The sequence below is a fragment of the Buteo buteo genome, chromosome 5, assembly GCF_964188355.1.
Source record: "Buteo buteo chromosome 5, bButBut1.hap1.1, whole genome shotgun sequence".
Classification (NCBI taxonomy): Eukaryota; Metazoa; Chordata; class Aves; order Accipitriformes; family Accipitridae; genus Buteo; species Buteo buteo.
In genome coordinates, this window is record NC_134175.1 from 16,554,584 (window position 1) to 16,572,229 (window position 17,646).

At 38.9% G+C, this 17,646-nt stretch overlaps 1 long non-coding RNA gene across 1 annotated transcript in view; it reads left to right on the forward strand.

The window, feature by feature from the left end:
• LOC142031084 (uncharacterized) overlaps nt 1-17,646 on the forward strand; it is a 148,542-nt gene that overhangs the window by 44,954 nt on the left and 85,942 nt on the right. Inside the window, exons 8-9 of the long non-coding RNA XR_012650398.1 lie at nt 10,251-10,409; nt 16,765-16,853. This is a non-coding gene — a long non-coding RNA (uncharacterized LOC142031084). The remainder of the gene's footprint in view (nt 1-10,250; nt 10,410-16,764; nt 16,854-17,646) is intronic.

The following is a 17,646-nucleotide window of genomic DNA, read 5'->3' on the forward strand; positions in this document are numbered from 1 at the left end:
ATTGACGGAGTTGGCGAGCCACTTCCTCCACTGTCGGTGCCTCTTCATCCTTCCAGGCCATTATTGCCAATGCGTTGGCATAGGACGATGGTGCGCTCCGTACAAACTTCTGCCACATGGGTTGTGTGCATTGGACTTCATCTGGATCTTTGGGTAATTGTGGGTTGTCCGGGTCATGATGAATTGTCTCTAGCACAGCTAATTCCCTCAGATATTGAATACCTTTTTCCATGGTGGTCCACTTGCTTGATTGACATATAACGTCTTCCTTAAAGGGGTACCTTTCCTTCACACTTGACAGGAGTCGCCTCCAGAGGCTGATGGCTTGTGTCCCTCTTCCAATTGCCTTGTCAATGCCACCTTCCCTGGCAAGCGATCCCAGCTGCTTGGCTTCCCTACCTTCTAATTCCAAGCTATTAGCCCCATTGTCCCAGCATCGGAGGAGCCAGGTGATAATATGCTCACCTATACGGCGGCCAAAGTCTTTTCGCAAGTCCCGCAGCTCACTCAAGGATAGGGACCGGGTTATTACCTCTGGTTCTGCCTCTTCCTCCGGTTCCCGTGATGACCCTGGTTCATCTTCATCCTTCGCTAAGCGAACTGATTTTTTTGTATATTTCTTTTTCTGTACGCGGGCAACTGATGCTGGTGCAGGTTGGTCCGCTGGTTCAGTTGCAGTATCCCTCACCAGGTTTTGGATAACCGCAGTGTCTGTCGCCGAGGTTTGGGTAGCAGCAGTGCTCGTCGCTGGGGCTGGAGGGACCGCAGTGCCCGTCGCCAAGGTTTGGGTAGCCCTAGTTCTCGTTGCCAGGGCTGGAGGGGTCACGGTGCCTGTCACCAAGGTCTGGGTGCCTGCAATGCTCCTTGCCGGGGCTGGAGGGGCCGCAGCACCTGTTGCCAAGGTTTGGGTGGCCGCAGTGCTCATCGTTTTGTTGTTAGGTCCAGAGACTTTCTCTTCCCCTTGAGGATACTGAGTGGTGTTGAACAGGGCTCGATAGGCATGGGCCAGGCCCCAGCACGTTGCAGTGATTTGTATCTCTCTGGAGCTGCCGGGGTGACAGCATACCTCTTCCAAATATTTTACTAGCTCTTCCAGATCCTGCACTTGTTCAGGGGTGAATTTCCAAAACATTGGAGGTGCCCACTTTCCTAGGTACTTGCCCATGCTACCCCACACACCCTGCCACTCATAATTATCTAGCCTTGGGGCACATCTCTGGGTGATCTTCTTAAATAGCTGTTTAACCTTAAACGAGAGCTGAACCACATTCAGAAGTATGCTAATTCCTAGCAGTAGGGCTAGGACCGTGCTAATCCCAACATCCCAGGAGTATTCAAATTTTTCAAAATTCTCAAACACCATTGTAACTGGACTGAAGGAGAAAGGAGAGGGGAAGAAAGGTACCCCACCCACAGACTGGTTTTCCATGGAGGAAAGGTAAATGGTATAATTATTAATAGTTTCCCACAGATGGCTCCCACAGTATAAAGGTGACAATGCTAAATGCAAATACCGGATTAATCCCACAGCCGATGACTTTATCATACCATAAACCAGAGTTATACCATACATCAAAGCGAAAACCTTAATCCACCTCCCACGGATGATAAGCAGTAGAAGAGGAACTACATACAACAAGCGAGGTGATACATAATAGAGCCTTAAAAACCAGAGCAACAACTCGAAAAATACATAAATCAACATAATGAATGCTTAAAACAAATTTGTTTTAACAAGCTCTCGTCAGGTTTGTCGTTATCTCAACCCTTCGTGCCCCACGTTGGGCGCCAAAAGGACTGTCGTGGTTTAACCCCAGCCAGCAACTAAGCACCACGCAGCCGCTCACTCACTCCCCCCCCACCCAGTGGGATGGGGGAGAAAATCAGGAAAAGACATAAAACTCCTGGGTTGAGATAAGAATGGTTTAATAGAACAGAAAAGAAGAAACTAATAATGATAATGATAACACTAACAAAATGACAGCAGTAGTAATAAAAGGATTGAAATGTACAAATGATGCGCAGGGCAATTGCTCGCCACCCGCCGACCAACACCCAGCCAGTCCCCGAGTGGCGAATCCCTGCCCCCTCCTTCCCAGTTCCTAAACTAGATGGGATGTCACATGGTATGGAATACACCGTTGGCCAGTTTGGGTGAGGTGCCCTGGCTGGGCATGAGAAGCTGAAAAATCCTTGACTATAGTCTAAACACTACTGAGCAACAACTGAAAACATCAGTGTTATCAGCATTCTTCACATACTGAACTCAAAACATAGCACTGTACCACCTACTAGGAAGACAGTTAATTCTATCCCAGCTGAAACCAGGACAAGCTTCAACCTTGGAAACACTCAGGTATTCACTTAATATGCACTCGAATTGTTCCACTGACTTCACTGAGAACACTCATGTATTTTAAGTTGAGCATGTGCCTGATTACCTTACTAAATCAGGGTCCATATGCATAAAATTAAGTATATGTGCAAGTGCCTGTGTATTCAGGGCCCTAACGGAAACCATAGTAAAATACAGAGTTGCACTTTTACATTCATTAACTGAGCAAAAATCTCACTGAAGTCGGTAGTCATTTTGCTGAGTAAGTCCAAGAGGCATCTGGCCCATACAGCTCTCATCCCCAGCTGTGACTCTTCATGTACAAGAGTTAAAATACAGCACTGATGCACCAGGCTGCTGCCACAAAAATCCCACAGCAATTTGCCATGTCTGTGAGAAGTTCTAAACCAAGGTTTTAGAATGGAACGAAATATTCAATTTATTCAGCAGAATAAAAGCAAGCAATACAATTCATTGGTTAATATGACCTTCTAATGCACAGAGATAGAGCCCAATGTCGTTTCATTGTAGGCAATGGGTGTCTCACTGAGGGACAGCACAACTGTGACAAAATACATCTAACTTAGACGTAAGTTAAAAAAGACCCAAACATATAAAACCATGTAGGACAACATAAAATCACACCAACAAACAGGGTTGTAATAGAATCATTTGATTCACTAACAGACACTTAAGGAATGCTCATGGAAGGAAGAGCTCCAGATGTCATTTTTATATGTCTCTCCAGGTTCCCCTTAATATGAAAAATCAGTCAGACATGCCTGTATCAACCCCCCAAATCTCAGTCTTCTGCAGGTAATGAAAGACACAGAGCTTTTCTTTTTTTTAAATGGTGCTAGTGGGAGAGGAAGGCAAAGGGCTGATCTTTGAATTAGGGCTGGATGCAGAAGTACTTAAGTTTATTTCATATGCAGAGGAGCCCAAATGGCTTGGGTCAATAGGTTGCACCTCCTTTTGCCTGGTGGTTAACCCCCACCCCTAAGGTGTGGTATCTTGCCCAAAGAGAGGATCAGATCTCTCGCTGATTTAGGGCTCACACAGTTACCTGGAGATGCTGTAGACAGTTTGGGCTACTGGTCTTTCTCCAAAAGAGAAAGCAAAGTTTGCTGGTGGCAATCATAGAGATGGTGGTGAACTTCTCCAGGCAAGCAACAAGATCCAAGTTCTTCAGGTGGTTAAGGGAGGGTGGTGTTTTACAGTGATCTAATTTGAATGGGCCTCTATTCAGTCTACTGACTTTTGAGGCTTGATCCTTAGGTTTCAGTTTCTCTCCAAGTTTTGTAAAGTGATCTATCTAGCTGGGGAGAGTAGTTTACATCAGACAGTAGGAAGCCAAGGAGTTGGTTATTGCAATGCCAAAGCCAAGTCTCCCTTCTGGATCTTGCTGTGCTTCACAAACACACTTGAATTGATTTTCCTCAAGAAAAGGAGTGTGTGTTTGTGCCTCAGGGTGGGAGGGCTCTGAGGTGTTGTACAGAGAGGCACTGGCCATCATGTACAATGCCATTCTTCTAGACAGAGTTTGGTGGGCTACAGGAAGATCTGCTGTGGCATCGTCTGGGCTGAGCAACTGCCAATCAAGAAAAAAGTGTCATTAATCTGGGGTCTTTATTTTATTCTCTAATTCTTGGGGTTTTTTTTCCTAAATTGTCATGTTGCTATGTATAGATTTATCTTGTAACCAGTAAGTGTGCCCTGTTCAGAGCAAGGTGGTAGCTCCACCTATTCAGGATAAACATGTAAACTCTTTCTAAACTCAGGACAGGTTTATCTAAGGATCCTCTATGTGATAGTAGCAGCTTGGGACTGTCTCATTGCTAGAAATGGGGTATGAAGGAACAACCTGCCTGCAGAGTTAGATATGACTAAGTAGAAATCCCTGTTGCTTAATTCACAACTAAGATTTTTCTGGTAAAATAGAAATTAGACCTTTGTAACAGATCAAAAAACTAAGAAGGAAATGTGTTATTTGGTTACAATTCACTGGGCAATACTGCTGTCTCATATGGCCACAAAAGACTAGGGAGATTATTAAAAGTATCTTCACTTGCAAAGAGATGATAAAAAAGGCAAAGGAAAGGACAATGATGTTTGAATCTTTCCTATATTATGGTACTACCTTGTGACTATGCAAAGTTATAAAAGAAAGAAAAGAATGTGATGGTTATTACGTATGTGGCATTAGCATAGCAACATTGTTTGTGATTTAAAGTAGAAGAGTGATACTGTGTGAGTCAGCAAAAAGAGCAATGATAGGAGACGGGGGAGACAGATGAGTCAGAGAAGCTGTTTGTGTCAGAAGTCTGAAGAAAATGAAAGAAATGTTGAAAATAAAGTCTCTCAAATGTTAGTTTAAATTGCACAGTAATAGTTTATATAACATGTTATAGAGTTCATAAAGTTTCTTGTATTATTTATGGTCCTAATAATCATATAAGCATTATGTTTTTTTTAAAAAATTATTTTCAATAATGCAAAAGAAACTGTTGAAACAACAGCTCTCAGAAAAATGAAAGCAAATACTTATTAAATTCAGAGTAGGCTATGGTAGTTCAAAGACATCAGTTACCTTGTTTATACTCTGTAATTAACTTCATAAAAGATAGTAATTCCCACTTTTTTGAACCGAAGAATTTTCCATAAATTATGGGTAGGCTGATCTTTTTTTTTAAATGTGAACTTCTAGTAATTGTAGTTTTTCTTATGTTTTCTAATCCCAATATTAAAGTCGTTATCTAGTTTGTGACTCTCAACTACATTACTTTCTGTCCCCTAGCGTGAGAAGCAGATTTCTCAGTTTGACTTGAGGTTGAAAAGCTTGTTGTCTTTGCTGGGAGTGGAAACTTCACAATAGCTCAGTGTTTCCCTTCCACAGCCTGCAGGAAGGGGAGGTGGTGTTTCAGCCAGTAAAAACTTTTGGATGTTTTGGAGGGGAACGGAGCAGCTTGTACTGCCCACATTTGGCTTGGCCGCTGGGAGGGTAGAGGTGCAGAGCCTGTGCACCCACCAAGGTAAAGCATATTGGCAGCAAAAGCACTGTCTGCAGTAGTAGGCTTAGAAAAGATCTAGGCAGGAGGTGTAGCCTAGTGAAAAAATTTGATAAACACTAAGTTTGGAAGGAAAAGGGAGGGTAGGAGTTATCAGTTGGGTAGCTTATGCAAGTACAAAATTGATGCAGTTGGAGCTGGTGGAGTGAGAAAGCAAGCAAGAGAAGACATAAGGTGAAATGGAATATAAAGGAAGGAGATTATTGCTGGGAGTTAGTAGACCAGGAGGTGGAGACACAGAGGAGAAGCAATGGGAAACAAGAAGAATGCTCTGAGGCGCTTGCAAGAAGGATATGACATAGAACTGAAGAGTTAATAAGAAGTAATGACAGAGCTTTGTCTTTAGTTTGTTTGGGGTTTTTTTCCTATTGTAGTTGTATTTCTCTTTCTGCATGTTTTAAATTTTTGTGGCTGGCAGCAGTAAAATGCCAAAACTTGCAGTCTTGGCTTCTTTACTCTTGATGTGGTAACTTAACATGCAACTTACTCTGCAGTTATTAGTAAAAATTGCAAGATGGAACAAATACTGTTTTTATGGTAACCACAATAAAAACAAACAGGAACATAGTTTTAGGAAATGAGATGAGGTTTCAAAGCGAGATGTTTATGTGTTTAGACAATTTGGCTTGTTTTACATGAGGATCTTCTTTCTGAGGTGTGCTGGCTTTGGCTGGGGTAGAGTTAATTTTATTCACAGTAGCTAGTATGGGGCTGTGTTTTGGATTTGTGCTGGAAACAGTGTTGGTAACACAGGGATGTTTTAAGTTATTTCTGGGCAGTGCTTACACAGAGCCAAGGCTTTTTCTGCTTCTCACCCCACCAGCAAGGAGGCTGAGCCTGCACCAGAAGTTGGGAGGGGACATGGCTGGGACAGCTGACCCCAACTGACCTAAGGGATATCCCAGACCATATGACGTCATGCTCAGCATTTAAAGCTGGGTGAAGAAGAAGAAGAAGGAAGCGGGGGGATGTTCAGAGTGATGGCGTTTGTCTTCCCAAGTAACTGTTACCCGTGATGGAGCCCTGCTTTCCTGGAGATGGCTGAACACCTGCCTGCTGATGGGGAGTAGTGAATGAATTCCTTGTTTTGCTTTGCTTGCGTGCGTGGCTTTTGCTTTACCGGTTAAACTGTCTTTATCTCAACCCATGAGTTTTCTCACTCTTACCCTTCTGATTCTCTCCCCCATCCCACCAGGGGGGAGTGAGTGAGCAGCTGTGTGGGGCTTAGTTGCCAACTGGGGTTAAACCATGACATGAGGACACCCCCCAACCCCCCTCCAATCTTTTGAGAGCAAGATGACTAACTAGTTTTCTCAAAGAGACATTCTGTAACCTTCCCTAGATGCAAGTATACTTCTAGAAAGTTTTGAATTACTAAGAGGTAAACTGATTAAATTTATCTTAAATGCCCCCCTTTCTGCAGGTTAGAAAACGGATCCCCTGTTTTTGGTGCATGACGCAGAATGGTATGAGACCTGATCTTTTAATGACTTTTGTCAATTCAGTTGAGTAACTTCTACTCAGGTTTTATTTACTTCTGCAGTGTTTTGCTTAATTTGTTTTGTGAATCTTTCTAATTTTTTTTTTGTTTGTTTTAAAGTCATGGTTTTTAATTTCAGTTTTTCAAATGCCTCAGCAGTAACTTCTGTTATTCTTGACATTTCTGTGTCACCATAATATGAACTGCTGCAGTGGGAAACATAATCCTCTAATCTGGCTAGCTCAGATGTATTGTTCATATAGAGACATTTTCTAATTCAGTGTATTTATTAACAACTCTGAGCACTCTGTTCACTCTGGCATCTGCATTGGGAATGGTTTTCTTAATGGAAACTGTAGTTAGACAACGGGCTTATGCCTATAATTTATTTCACTAACTGGAATAACAGTGCTGGTTCATATGATTATAGCATTGAATGTTCTACCTTTTGGTTCAAGAAGCTATAAAATATACATACATGTGTGTATATATGTGTGTATATATATATTCAGATTGCCAGTAAATCAACTCTTTTATTGAGAGGGCTCATCTGAATATTAATCCAAACTCTCCTAAGTTTTCTTGGGAATCCTAGAAAACATTTGTGATACCTGTTCAAGAAAGCCAACTATTTTGGCAGTTTCAGGTTTTCAGATGAGTATTCATTTTTCTGTAGAAACAGATTTTTCCATGATATTTTTTCAGAACCTCAGTTTTAGGAAATGGAACATTTCTGACCAGTCTTAGTATTTAATTACTTTATTTCTCATCTATTACCCCAAAAGCTTATGCTGAGTTGCTGTCCCTGGGTATCCTAACTGTGAGCCTAATGTGACGATTGCATTCAGGTCTAGCGCGGACAGAAATTTGGACTGTGAGATTTGTCACTGTTTTGGTGGGCTGTGTGTTTCAATAGCATCTTCTTTTCAAAAGTGTAATAATTTTGTGCTTTTCTGTCACTTCAGTGATGTTATATAAAGCTGCCTCCAGGATGTACTTTTAGGAATGGTGCCTGAGTTATTAGCCCATTAATGCATAGTTTGCTAATGGCCACTGTTGAAGTCAGAAAACTGGTCTGGATGAGCTTGCAGGATAACTGATCTGCCACTTAGGCTTTCATTTGAGTGCTAAAAAGGACACATAGCAAAGAGTGACTACATAATACATAGAAATACTCTTATAAACTTAACCAATATCTGGATGTGCAGATACGTTTAGTAAAATCAAAGCACATTGCTTCTCAAGCAGGTATAAAATCCCAGGATGGAGTGGAAGATTATTAGTGATATGATTTAATTTAGACAGTCATACAGTTGAACTAGAGGTTAATGGCAAATGCTGTCATGATCTTTAGACAGAAGACTGAATCGTCAATATAGGAAATACAATACTGTATCTCCATGAAACTAAGAATCATCCTACTATGACTGTTTTATGCTGGAAGTGTGATAGAAAAGGTGCCTTTATTCCTGTAGGAGCAAAATTTTATTCACTCTGTCCTTCCCCTCAAAAAATCCAAAGTAAAAAAGGTTTTATGCAGTTTCCCAGAACGAAACAGAGGATAAAAACATCCCTCAAGCTGCAAAGCAAGAAGAAAGGTCCTTAGCGCTATATGATGTTTTCTATTACCAAATGCTCTGAATCTAAAAATTAAAAACAAGAGCAAATATTATTTGTATTTATCTGTATGTGCTATATTATAAACACATGCTCAAAGCTTTAATTTTTTTTTTGAGAAATACTCATTAATAACTATGATTAATTGTAAAAATAATATAGTCTGATTGGGAAAAAGATAAGGTTATAACATGCAATTGTTTTGAAGACTGGAAAATTGTTTTTCTCAAAAGTTGGCACATTTATTAGAAAGCCCTTTGATGTTTTAACACCAAGCTCTCGGAGAAACAAATCAGTGCTAGTTGGTTTCATCCTTCATTGACAGTGGCATTTCAGATTTGGCAGTGTATGGAGAACTGTTTTTGGCTGAAGTTGTTGGGGTAGTCACTGAACGATGCTATTGCTGTAAAGAGAAAATAATTTTATTGGTGGGCTACCAAGGATTGCACTGAAATCACAGAAGAAATATCTGTGCATGTTGCAACATAACATGCTAAAAAAACTCAAGGAAATTACTGCAAAAAGGTATATTTTGACAATCTTGGAAATAAAGGGAGTCTTCGCTAACAGTGTTTCCGTTGCACTGTTACCAGGTGCTCTTGTTCCTCGGTAGCTTCAAGACATCCATCTTGTATCCTTAAATCTGTATCAGTTTCAAATTATTCTTTGTTGCTATGATGCCTCTTGAACCTTCTCTCTTCAGCTCATGATTTCCCCTTAATATTTTCCCAGTTTACCCACCTTGTTTCTTTCTGTATCTCTGTGCTATTCCCTCCACATGCTAAAGACTGGCAATGCCAACCTTGCACATATCTATTTGTTACCATTTCCATCATCTTCCCTAGCTTGCACATATCTATTTGTTACCATCTCCATCTTCTCTACTTAAATTTTCTTGGAAAGCTGTACATCAATGCTTCTAATAATAATCATTGTTTGAGAGTCCTGTGACATCCGAGAGAACTAGAAATATGTGGCTATACATGTATACATCTTCAATTTACTGATATATTGCTAAGGGTAATTTTGTACAAAATGAAAAACCAAAAGCTACTTAAGATACTCAGACTTGGGTAGATGTTAGCATTCAGATATTTCCTTTTGTAGCAAGTTAACACTTAATATAGCTATGATATAAAATTCACTGGGCTTGAGTACTCAGCACTTGTCCATTGTATTTATAATTTCTGTTCTCACTGACCCTTTCTAGGGAGTCATTGAGCCCAGCGCAATAATTTGCTGCAAATAGCCCTTACTCAAATGAGGAATTGCTCATGAGAATTATGAATTCACATAGTGATAGCTCTTACAGATTCAGATCTAATAAAAGGTCACATGATACAATTTCTTATGTAAATGAGTCTTCCAGAACATTTCTCTCTTCCTAGTTGCACTGTTACCTATGCTGCCACCATACTCCAAAGAAATTGATTATTCTTCCATTTCTTTACTTTAAATGAAATGTTTACTGAACCTAATTGATACCCCAATGTCTCTTTTTGCAGGGCAAAGAGAATTGTGCAAGAGTAATTCAGTCTATTAGGTTATTCACAGCCATTGTGTCTGACTGCACCCTACTGACATTGTATTTTTTTCTGAAAAATATTGGAAATCATTCTCACTGATGGGAAGCAATGAGTCAATCATGTGAGAGACAGTGGATTCAGTAAGCTCAATGCAAATTATTGTAGAAAGTTTTAAAAGTGTCTTTGTCCATAAAATGTCAGAGCTTTTTTTTTTCCTCCTCAAGGTTACTTTGAAAGCAGATATTTGGAGGCTGCTATGCACTCTTGACTATTCTGAGAACCAGTGAAGAAAGAAAATAAATATATCTACAGTAAGAGACAAGCAAGCAATGGGAATGACTAGAAAAGGTGAAGAGAGGTGCAGTCAATTTTGTGGATTTCAGGTAAGCTGGTGTAGGGTTTTTAAGTCTGCTCCTGTAAAAGGGAACCTTTGGGTCTTAGAGACCCTGATAGGCCTTTTAGGCAAAAGGGGAAACAAAAGCGTTGCCAGTTTCTTGCTCTTTCACCCTGGCAATCCACAAGAGCAAATGTTTCATGCCAGTCAGCAACAATTCCTGTAATGCAATTAAAATGCAAATGCATAAGTAAGCCCACTGGCTACTTCGGCCATCCTATGGAGGTTTTAATTTTGGCTAATGCTAATGTGTGTACTGTTTAGAATTTGGTCCCATCAGCGTTGTATTGAGCTCTACTTGTTACAGTGACAATGTCCTAAGGCTGTATCTATCTTTCCACCTTAAATCCCTCTTCTGTATGAATGAATGCCTCATTTATTTTGGCTAAAGTTTGCCCATGTAGTCTCAGTCCGTGAGCCACTCGCGTTCCTCTGCTCTTCAATAGTTTGGTTCATTCAGGGGATAAAATTTGAATAAATTTCAAATTTTTTTTTCTTTGATTGGTATAGCATAAATTACTTAAAAAACCACTAGCTATTAAATTTGAACGTTAGTTAATTGTACCTTGGTCTCTATTTTACTACTGATTCATAAATTTAATGGACTACATTCCTATCTTGGTTTGACAGCATATAAAGACTGAGCATTAAATGTAAACTATGGTTGTAGAATGATATTCCTTGATAACTGAATGGTTTTTATTTTGGTGAAGGGACTATTCCTAAGGAAGCCGATTAGGGAGGAAAATAGAGACATGAGAGAAATACTGTTGTTCATTTTTCCCCACCATCTGCCAGAGCAATCTTTGTGGGCATGACCGTTGTAATACATTCATGTGCAAGGTATTTCGTGGTGTGAAATCTTTATTTCCTTCTGATTACCATTTCTCTTCTCTTTGTAGCCTTTAGAAAATAAAAATCAAAACTGATGAGAATCAAACTACAGAATATGGGAAAAGCTGAAAGTACACTGCCTTTCTACCAATTTCCTGACAAATGAGATACTGTACTCCCGAGTCTTTATTTTTCAGACAAAGGCTGTGAGAACAGCAAGTGACACAACGTGATTCTCTTCTTGTGTCAATTACTTTAGTGAAAATGGAAAATAGTGGTACTGCAGCCCATGAGTACCCTTGAAACGGTCAAGAGTTGCAAACGTACGAGACGCTCTGCTCCGCATAGCTGGTTTATGTACGCACACCATCTCCCAAAAACTGCTCTGCTGAGCTCAGTAATTTTCTTCCCACTGTGAGGAGATGTTATAGAGGGTTGTTTATTATAAACTTTAATAGAATTGAAAGCCAAAGTATACAGACACCTTGTATCAGAGATGGCCTTATGATGAAAGTGCACAGTATGCCTTGTTCTTGGGATATCTGAATATAGACTTCTATATTCAGTGAAGAGTGTAACAAGGCTGAAGCACAAGAAATACCACAGCTTTCCAACTAGAAAAAAAAAATAGACAAAATCTGTAAAAAGAAGGCAATTTAAGTCACCCTTCCGACTTCAGGCTTACTGCTATTCCTTTACAATAGCAGGCTGCATAAGAATAAATAAAATTAACCTGCCATTAAGCAGTTTTTCACAGCTCATGTTTAAAAATTACACTGGTATCAACAGGCAGACGTGAAGCACAGGTACTGCTGCAAGCCTGATTGTGTTGCATGACCAAGTAATTGTATGTGGTTGGACTTCCTTTTTCTTGTCCTCTTGCTTAACAAAGACTGCAAGCACAACATGAAAAGCTTATGAAGCTTGTGGTCAATCTTGTCTTTATGCATAATCTGATCTTTCTCTTTGTAGTCTTCTGAAATTTGGTGTGTTGGTTATGAAATTCTTGCTGGCCTTTCAGAAGTAAACCCTGTCTCAGTGACAAAGCAATTGTGATTTTCCTGGTTAGATGCTGAAATCGAGTCACGTAGTGAGCAATAGTCAGCTGAATTAACTCTTGGGCTACTGGTGCCTAGAACTTACCATTTTATTGAAGGAATAGTTTCCCAAGGATCACTAAAAAAGCAATTCTGACAATGTTTCTGGCTTAATAAAAAGTAGGAGGGCAGATAGATTCTGTTCTCAGAAAGATTTCCAGCACAGATTCAAACACCACCATGAGGTTCAAATTAAGTCCGTGAGTGTTTCCAGTGTCTTAGGTACTTAAATTCTCAAATTGTAGATCCATTAAAGACAATTTTGGAATTACCTTCACTGGAACCAAAATCATCTAATTTTTCAAAGCTCAACCATCTTTGGCCTCAGCTTGATTCTTTTTTTTTGTTTTCCAAAGCTTTTTCTGTCTGCTACACAAGATAAAAAACTGTAAAAAGAAAATGTGTAAGGAGAGTGTACAATAGATAAAAGCATAGTTACACAGTGGTTGAGTTTGAAAGATATGCTCAGCCTTCTAATCTGTCTGCTTTCAGCATCATGAAAGACTATTCTCCACAATAATCTCTTAAGTGGTTTATCTAATGCTGACACTCAGTGTTCATTGGTACAAACAGTGCTAATATCTTGGCTAAACTGATAGTTGGCAAGTTCTGTTAACGCGTTTGAGTTCTCTGTTGTACATAGAGCAGAGTGTGTGGGTGTACCTGCCTCAAAAATGCTTATTAACACAAGAAATATTGAACCAGTCCAAAAAGTTCCTATTCTCCAATTAAAAAAAAAAAAGTTTTGAACTAAACCCAAGTAGCATGTAGGATTTTCACTGAATTTAACTCCTGCATATACCTGTCATGTCCTGAAGCAGTCCGTTAAGTGCAATTAGAGAATTATATACAGACTTCTGGCTATGAAGAATGGACTTTAAGCATATGACTTCTGATCAGAATGTTCTTATGAGGAGTTCTTTTATGGCAAAGAGGAATTTTACAAATTAGAACTTTTTTCCTTCTCTAATAGGGCATATTTGGTTGTGCTATTTTAAATAAAGGCCATTGTGAAAGGAATACAATCAGTTGGAGTGGTTATAAGTTAGACCTTTTTTCAAAACAAAACAACCCTGGAATTACAATACATAGGATGTGTTTATAAACTGCCAGCAACTTTTATAATACTGAGTAGTTCATGCTAAACTCTTCTTTGTGATAACATTAGGCCAAATTCTCTGCTTGTATCAGGGAATTAAGGTTTCCTGAGAGATTTGGCCCATCATGGATTGTGAAAAAGCTTACTGAAGTGTCTACATTTATATATATGCTTTAAAAAAGGGATTTTATTAGACAAGTAAGGGGGTTGAAAACAGTACAAATAAATCATGTTTCTGAGGGTCTAGCCCATTCCTTCTTCTTGAGGATATTATCTCAGCGGTACTTACTGCTGTTTGAAAATAAAATGTGGTTTTCATAAGTCGTCAGAAACTCTGTTCTTAATAGAGAAATAGAGGACACCCCATTGAATATGAAAATATGTCTTTCTGTATAGTCAGTTTTCAGTGTAGCTAGTTTCACTGCATGATTCTGTAGCAGAGGGAAATGGAGGTAAATTAGCCTTTCAGTAATTGGGTTCAGATTCAGACATTCCACTGTTCAGCTGGACTCAGATTTGAGGTTTTGTACAACTGGTAGTGACTTGTACTTCTGTTGAGACCTACGCTGTATCTATTCGGAGAACTGGGATTTTTGTTCCATCTCTAGTTGGTTGTATCATACAGCTGTGTATCTTGAAAGTACCTACATGGCTTTAAAATTGTCCCAACTCAATGAATTGTAATAATGGTGAAATTAAACTATATGAAACTGTGAAACAGAACAAGGAAAACAGATAGCTCAGTTTAGCATTGTATTTTTGGAGCATATCATCCTCTTTCTAACATTGCATGCTTTCCTTTTTTCCCTTTGTAGCTGACACTGAGGTGTCTGTTCTGTTTTAGTCTGTAATACATCTTCTGAGGCATGGTGTTCCAAAGAACTCCTTCTGCTGTAGATATCTGAGATCAAAGCCAGTACCTATTAAACATGCTAATGAAAATCTTTAAAACCGGTTTAGTACATAAGTACATTTCAGCAATAGGAAAATGTTACTCAGCTAACAATAGTTTTCATGTCAAATGCAATGCAAAACAGTTGATATATCTACAGCACAAATTAATTCATTTTATGAAGTGGACTGAGTTAAGGGACATAAAAAGAATTGCATTATGCTATTGTGGTGAGTGTTGAACAGCCCATTCAGGTAGTTTGCATTTGTAATTCTCCTTAGAATATTAGATGTAGGAAATGTTCCAGTTGCTCAATTACATTTAACATGGCAAATTAGTTCAGGCAAAATATAGCTGTCCCATTCAATTCTAAAGTTAACTTTTCATAGAGTATCAAGGTGCTGCAAGTAAATCCAGACTACTCAATCTAATGCATAATTAAAAGCTGTAATGCTATAAATACATACATTGCTCAGATGGATACTGTAACAAAGGTATAGCTCGTTAGTGTTTACCTAACTTTGTTTATATTGCTAAGATTAACAGCAATCTAAGCAACATTGAGAACACTACAAAATCCTAAATATTTCTGAATGAGGATTGAGAAAATACTATGTGTAAAGTACATCTTGGGTAATCTGTGTGGATAAAATGTTACCTGCCAGTGGAAAATGTACCTTCTGTCAATTTTTTCATCTTCTCCCTAATGTCTCTGTTCCCTGCATCTCAGTGTGCTGAGCTGGGCTGCATGGTTCAGCGCAGGAGAAAAGCAAAGGATAGTTTATGGGAGAAAAGAATAGCACGTGGTCTCCCTGTTATGTTGCTGTGTACTTACCCTATGTCTATCAAACACAGAGACATAAAAGAACTCCTAACAGCTCTTCCTGGATGATCCTACAGCACTAGTTGGAATGTAGTCTAGAGAAAGTGCTTCTCGTGATGCATAAGGAAGTGTAATCATCCCATCAAAACATGAGAGAATATTATTAATCTGTATTAAAAAGACTAATGAAATGGAGTATGATATTGTGCCAGCTGTGGCTTAGAATTCTCTGTTCCTTTGAATTATGAAGCCGGAAAACCCACAATCAGTGCAGGGCATAGAAAAGATGGAGAAGGAAGTGATTTAAAAGTGTTTTTTCATTTCTCAAATCTGAACGACCCGAGGGACCAGTTCAATTCTTGGTTTAAAGAACAGCAGACATCTGACATCCTCTAGCTCTCTAAAAAAATACAAGTTAAAAATGTCTGGGCTGTGGGGATAGAAAGCACATGTTTGTTTTTTTTTTCTTTTTCATTTTGATCTTTAACATGTAGGAATTCACTAATGCAGGGAGATTTCTTCCATGCCTTGTAGTAGACAAGTTACATGGGTACATCAGAGGTCTGATCCTGCATCTGTGAGTCTCTATGTTCAGAAGCAACAGTTTATACACATTTTGGTCATGGCACTTTGTTGTTCTTACCATCTTCTATGGCATTAAAACAGCTGAGAGATTTTAGTGATTCTGGACCTCAACTGTGTGTGTTGCAATCAAATAAAAATAGCTTTCAGGAATGGCAGCCAGTACGACATGTTGATATAGAAACTGTTTCCTACACAAGAAGTTGTAACACCAGTCCTGAGCATATTTATGTTATGCATTTTAAAGTGCACTGACCAAATATTCTGAAGGGAAAAGGCATATGTTATTGTGGTCCTGGGGCAATACTAGAGTTATAAGATTGATTTTATTTGGTATTTATTCAGCTATTCTGGATTAACTATATCATTACTCTGCAACACTGCATTATGCAAAGCCCTGATATCCCATATAGTCTCTATGAAAATATACCTCAGTGTATAATTATGCGCTCAAAATAAAGTCAAGATGTAACACCACAGGTCAACTCAACCCATGAAAGTGTGTACCAAAAAACATGCTTTAGGATTCCTGAATACAATTTTGTGAGACAGGTTGTTAGGTTTCATGTTTTGTTACTCAAAGTTTAAGAATGGTGTATTTCTACCACAGTCCGATAGCTTTTCTTCTAACAGGTTGATACCTGCTGAGATGCATACAAATGCCTGGTTAACGCAGGTCAGCGGAGCTCACCAGGTTTGGTCTGAGCCACTTAGGTAAAAGAGACGTTATAAAAAGGGCCACTGAGGTTAACAGCTGTACAGGGTTCATCTATGTGAAGTAGTTATAGAGCAAGGGACCTACCACTTCAGAATTTACCAGTCTCTCTTGAAGTTAAGTATCCGTAGTTAATTAAAAGGGCAATATGATTTTGTGGCAAAATCCCAGGGCAGGTGGCAGGGAGGGAAAGGGAAAGCCTAGAGGTGATCTCGCAAATGCACTTAGTGGCATTTGTGCATATTGTATAATAGTTGATAAGGCACATAAAAAGCCATTCACGTTTTAATATCCTTTTACAGGTTGCTGTGTCTATGTGAAGATGTACACCTGTGACTTTTTCAAGCTCAATTAGAAATACCTTTCTACAAGGATCCCAGAATTAGTATTGGTAAGGGAAGCAAATACCTTTCTGTCTCTAAGAAACAAATAAATCACAGATGAGTGTTCCCCTTTCCTGATAAATTATCATGTTAATGCTCAGAACTATCAAAATTTATTTCACTTTATTATTGCAACAGAACACCAAATTAAGATTTTGGATAAGTTCTATATTTTTCCTGTGTAATCCATGGCATTCATTATAGTTCAAATAACTAAAATGTATGGGAGAAGACATTTATTTTATAAGCATTTAATAAGATAATGTGTTTCACTGAAATGTTGAAACAGAATTTAGGAGCTGATTAGACATGCCTGCTGTGTCGCCTAAGTATGAACTTGAAGAACTCAAGGAATTTGCGGAGATGTAATGCTACTGACATTATGCGTGGCAATGTGGTAACTCAGAAATTAAAACTATACACACCACTTGTTTTCAAGTTTGGTATCACACCTTTATCTAGCATATAATTTGTAAAACCAAAAATACTCGTCAACTACCCCTACATCTATATAAACTTGAAGATGTTTATCTTGAGCAAAATGTTTTCCCCTGATGAATAACTAGCATAATCAGTTTTCTTTCATTTTAGTATTTTTTTAATTCCACTCAAATCTGAGATTTTGATATAAATTATTTATATCAAGAAGTAAACTTGTGTTTTTAATGGACTACCTGTGGAACAGAGCATGCAGTAAAATAAATAATGGAGGGGAATTTTTAAAAACTGCAAACTGACGTTTGAAATGTCAGAATTTGGATGTTTCCTGTAATCAACGTTCTGTGATAAACGAGAGCAGTA